This window comes from Humulus lupulus, chromosome 1 (assembly GCF_963169125.1).
Source record: "Humulus lupulus chromosome 1, drHumLupu1.1, whole genome shotgun sequence".
Classification (NCBI taxonomy): domain Eukaryota; kingdom Viridiplantae; phylum Streptophyta; class Magnoliopsida; order Rosales; family Cannabaceae; genus Humulus; species Humulus lupulus.
The window spans coordinates 262,212,456-262,218,160 of NC_084793.1; the positions used below are offsets into that span (position 1 = coordinate 262,212,456).

General features: G+C 31.3%; 1 non-coding gene across 1 annotated transcript; it reads left to right on the forward strand.

The window, feature by feature from the left end:
* The first annotated feature begins 3,831 nt into the window (after positions 1 to 3,831).
* Positions 3,832 to 3,939, forward strand: LOC133813697 (small nucleolar RNA R71). The gene has a single exon (XR_009884701.1). It is a non-coding gene; the product is annotated as a small nucleolar RNA R71 (small nucleolar RNA).
* Positions 3,940 to 5,705: the final 1,766 nt, after the last annotated feature.

Genomic DNA, 5,705 nt, shown 5'->3' on the forward strand with positions numbered 1-5,705 from the left:
CCCAAACATCAAATATAACAATAATAAGAATAGGATTCAAAGGCATCATGTTTCTTTTAGTCCCACTTCCTAATTTTTGACAACGCTCACAAGCTTTACGATAAATATATGTATCACGAAAGATAGTAGGCCAATAGAAACCACATTGTAAAACTTTAGCAATTGTTTTCTTACCACTAAAATGTCCTCCACATGCATGATCATGACAAAAATATATGATTTTAGGTTGGTCACAATTTGGAATGCATATTTTGATTATTTGATTAGGACAATATTTAAACAAGTAAGTATCATCCCAAATAAATTTTTTCACCTTAGAATAAAATTTAGATTTATCATGCTTAGACCAATGAGATGGTATTTCATTAGTGACCAAATAATTAACAATATCAGCATACCACGACAAGGAAGAAACATGCATCAATTGTTAATCAGGAAATGTTTCAGTGATAGGAGTGCATTCATGAGTATTTTCAACAACTAGCCTAAACAAATGATCAACAACAATATTTTCATACCCTTTTTTATCACGTATTTCTATGTCAAATTCTTGTAAAAGCAGGATCCAATGGATCAAAGAGACTTAGCATCTTTTTTCGACAAGAGGTGTTTTAATGCAGCATGATCAGAATAAATAATAATTTTAGAACCTAACAAATAAGACCTAAATTTCTCCAATGCAAAACAACAACAAACAACTCTTTCTCGGTTGTGGAGTAATTTAGTTGAGCATCATTCAAAGTTTTGCTAGCATAGTAAATTACGTGAGGTATTTTTTCAAGTCTTTGTCCTAAGACAACACCTATAGCATAATCAGAAGCATCATACATTATTTCAAAAGGTATTTTCCAATCAGGAGGTCGAATAATGGGTGTAGTAGTCAAAATATTTTTCAATTTATCAAAGGCAACATGACAATCATTATCAAAGACAAGAACATTTTCTTTTCAAAGTAAATGGCATTAAGGCCGAGAAATTTTGCTAAAATATTTTATAAATCTTCTATAGAAATCGACATGCCCTAAGAATGATCTAATTTCTTTCACAATTTTAGGTGGGGGAAGTTTTGAAATAAGATCAACTTTAGCTTTATCAACTTCTATTCCCTCAGACGAAATCACATGTCCCAAAACCATAAAATGACATTTTTCCCAATTAAGCACAATATTTTTCTCTTTACAACGAATCAAGACAAGAGAAAGATAGTGCAAACATTCATCAAAGGAAGATCCAAATACAGAAAAAGCATCCATAAATACTTCAAGGAATCTTTCAACCATATTAGAAAAAAATGATATCATACACCTTTGAAAAGTCACAGGTACATTGCATAATCCAAAAGACATGCGACGATAGGCAAAAGTAAATGATATCCAAAAGGGCATGTAAATGTAGTCTTTTCTTGATCTTCTGGGGCAATGGGTATTTGGTTATATCCCGAATACCCATCAAGAAAGCAATAATATGCATGGCCAGTTAAACGTTCAAGCATTTGATCAATAAATGGTAATGGAAAGTGGTCTTTTCTAGTAACATTATTTAGCTTTCTATATTCTATGCACATTCTCCACCATGTTTCTACACTAGTAGGGATTAATTCATTTTTTTCGTTTTCAACATCTGTGATCCCAGACTTCTTAGGCACAACTTGAATTGGACTAACCCATTGACTATCAGAAATAGGGCAAATGATACCTACATCTAATAGTTTAATGACCTCTTCTCTAACTACTTCTTTCACATTTGGATTTAGCCTTCTTTGACATTCCTGAGAGGTTTTAGAGTTCTCTTCTAGATGGACTCTATGCATAAATATGGATGGGCTAATTCCTTTAATGTCTCCAATGGTCCAACCTATGGCTTCTTTATTTTTTTCTAAGGACATCTAACAATTTATCTTCTTGTTCTTTATCTAAGGTGGATGCTATGATAACAGGTAAGGTTTCAGTCTCTCCTAGAAAAGCATATTTTTTAATTTTCTGGCAGAGGTTTTAGGTCTAACTTTGGAGACTCAGAAATTGATTGAATATGCTCTAGAGGAGAAAAAAGTTCAGTTATGGTATCATTTAAGGGCATAGACTCTAACAAAGAATTCACATCATTCATGGAATCATCAACATGTAAGCTCATACAAAAATATTTTTCACAAAAGTCAAGCAAGTCATTTCCATCATCTTCAAAAATATTCTCAATCATGTTAACTTCATGCACTTCCTCACACTTAATAGATTTAGCAACATTAAATACATTCAATTCAATAGTCATATTTCCAAAAGATAATTTCAAAACGCCATTACGACAATTAATGATTGCATTAGATGTAGCTAAGAATGGTCTACCTAAAATGATAGGAATTTGAGCATGCACATTTTCCACAAGTTGAGTATCAAAAACAATGAGGTCAACAGGAAAGTAAAATTTATCAAATTTTATCAAAACATCTTCTATAATGTCTCTAGGAATTTTCACAGAACGATAGGCTAATTGAAGAGTTATAGAAGTAGGTTTCAGTTCACCAAGACCAAGTTGCTTATAAACAGAATAAGGCAATAAATTCACACTAGCACCCAAATCAAGTAAAACCTTGTTAATAAAATGATCACCAATAATGCATGAAATTGTGGGACACCCAGGATCTTTATATTTAACAAAACTCTTATATTGAATAATGGAACTAGCTTGTTCAGTTAAAAACGCATTTGTAGGAACATTAGTGTTTCTTTTTACAGTACAAAGATCCTTCAAAAATTTAGAGTAGGCGGAAATTTGTTTAATGACATCTAAGAAAGGGATATTAATACTAACTTGCTTAAAAACTTCTAAGATGTCATTATATTGGCCGCATTTTTTAATTGGAAGTAATATTTGTGGGAATGAGACTTTTGGAATGAAAGGCTGGATTGGAGTATCCTCCTTTGAAGAGTCATTGGCATTAGAACTAGAAGGATGGCTCTTTTCTTTTTCTTTTTCAACCTCGGGTATGTAATCGGGTTTGAAAATGTTCTTTCCAGACCTAAGAGTTGAAGTTAATTTGGCTTCCCCATTATTACTAGACTTTCCTATCTCATATTGATCTTTTGTATTTGGGATAAGTTGACTAGGAAATGTTCATTTTTCTCTATCAGCTAAAGCAGTAGCAAGTTGCCCTACTTGTGTCTCAAGTTTGGTAATTGATTGAGACTGGTTTTGTAGGATTTGTTGAGTGGATTGCATAAATTGTTGTAAAGTATCTTATAAGGTAGGTTTCCTTTGTTGAGAATATGGTTGATTTTGTGGGGCATGAGTTTGGTTTTCCGTGTTGTATTGGTGCCCTTGATTCATTGGCCGGTTGGTTTTGTCTCCATGAAAAGTTTGGATGGTTTCTCCAATTTGGATTATAAGTGGATGAAAACGTGCTATCATTTGGTTTCCCATAAGTATGAATAGCATTGGACTCCTCAAAAAATGCCTCTTGGTAGGAAGGACATGATTGGGCATTATGGCAAGGACTATAACATATAGAACAAACATCTATTCTTGGTTGTATTAGAGAATTGATAGTTTGGCTTATGGCTAAAGCTTCTACTTTTCTCGCTAATTTGTCTAAGGATGTTCTTAAGTCTAATTCATCTTTTACTTAATACCTTCCTCCTCTTTTTGGTGAATTAGTTTACCTACACCTAGGATCAAAATAATTCCATTGTTGTGAATTGGCAGACAAATCTTCAAGGGCATCTCAAGCCTCTTGCCCTTGAAATTTTAAAAAAAAATTATGTATGCATAGATTGAATCATTTGACGATTAGAGGGAGTCAAACCATCATAACAATATTTTACAGGTCTCGATTTTTCAAAACCATGATGAGGACATTTTAATAATAAATCTTTAAATCTTTGCCAACATTCATAAAACTTTTCATTATCTTTTCGAAAAAAACTTAGAGATTTCTCTCCTTAGACTATCAGTTTTAGACATAGGAAAAAATTTAAGCAAGATTTTATTATAAAGTTGATCCCATGTAGTTATAGACCCTGTGGGAAGGGAATTTAACCAAGCTTTTGATTTGTCTTTTAATGAAAAATAGAATAATCTTAGTTTGACAAACTCATCAAAAAAAATTTGAAATCTAAATGTTGAGCAAATTTCTAAGAAATATTTGACATGCATGTAAGGATCCTCTCTATCTAACCCATATAAGATGGAAAAAATTGAATGATTGATGGTTTAAGCTCAAAATGAGTAGCATAAGTGGTAGGAAAATCAATACATGAAAGAGCATTAGATGAAATAGGTGCAAAATATTCAAGCAAAGTTTTTTCAGGCATAACATTTTCATCAACAGGATTTCTATTAATATTAGCAATTGATTCCATGAGGCTCAAATTTTTACTAACACTCTCAGTTTCAAATAAAGATAAACATCCTTTTACCAAATGATTTTTAGAGTTACGTTCCCAATTATGCATACAATTTTCACAAACAAGGCAACGAAGATAATCTCAAATAAACAATTTTCTGATGTGGAAGATCAGTTAAACCCGCAACCACAGAGCATACTTGGAATTTTTAGAGATTTCACAACAATATAATTTTTATGGTTTACTTGTCCCCAAACCTATTTGATTACACTTACTCGTACACTACTAACAACTCCCCGAGGTTAATTAGTAGAGGCAGATTAAGAATTTTGTTCAAATTTCCTTTAAGCAAAAATTGCTTGTGGTAAAAGGAAAAGATTTAGTTTTTTTTTTCCAAGTATTTTTCACAATTACACAATAATATGATGAGAGAAATAAAATAGAACAAAATAGATAATGTTAACTAAAATTGAACAAGAGTTGAGAGGCATAGCATGCCATCAACCATAACAAAAATAAATTAAAAATTAGGAGGCAAAATTGCCATCAACTAGTAAATAAGGTAAAAAAAAAACTAGGAGGCACAAGTGTCATCAACTAAAGAAAAGAGTTGGGAGGCATAGCATGCCATCAACCATAAAGAAAATAAAGCAAAAACTAGGAGGCAAAAATTTCCATCAACTAGTAAATATGCACAAAAATATAACAACAAAAATAAATAAAGAAATTTACAACAAAGGTTAGGAGGCACAAGTGTCGTCAACTAACAAAAATGTAGCAAAAAGAAAAATATTACAACAAAAGTAAAATTAAAAAAAAAATCAGGAGGCACAAGTGTCGTCAACTAAAAAAAATAGAAAGCATGAGTATAAATGGGTGGTAGAACCGTCCCAATTTTTTTTATATATTTTTGTAGTTTTATAATTTTATATATATATATATATTATATAGTGCAAAAATTAAAATAACTAGTAGAAGAATTCACTAACCTTGAGAAAAAGTTTGTTTCTTTTCTTGCAACTCCCCGGCAACAGCGTCAAAAACTTAATACACCCAAAATAGGTACGTTTTAAATATTTATAATTCGCAAGCGCACGAATATAGTATATGGAGTATAGTGTTCATGTAAGCACGATGTCGAACCCAAAGGAATTGACTAAAATAAATAATAAACTATCTTAAACCAAAATTAAATAAATTCTAACCTAACTCCAAATATTGATAAGATTTAATGACAAGAAAATAAAATAAAATATTGAAAATAAAGCTATTTAAGAGAAGAAAAATAAATCAATTATGATTTGTAAATAAGTTGTAAAAGAAAGATTATTAAGGTACTAGAATCCACAAAATGTAAGTTTAATAATA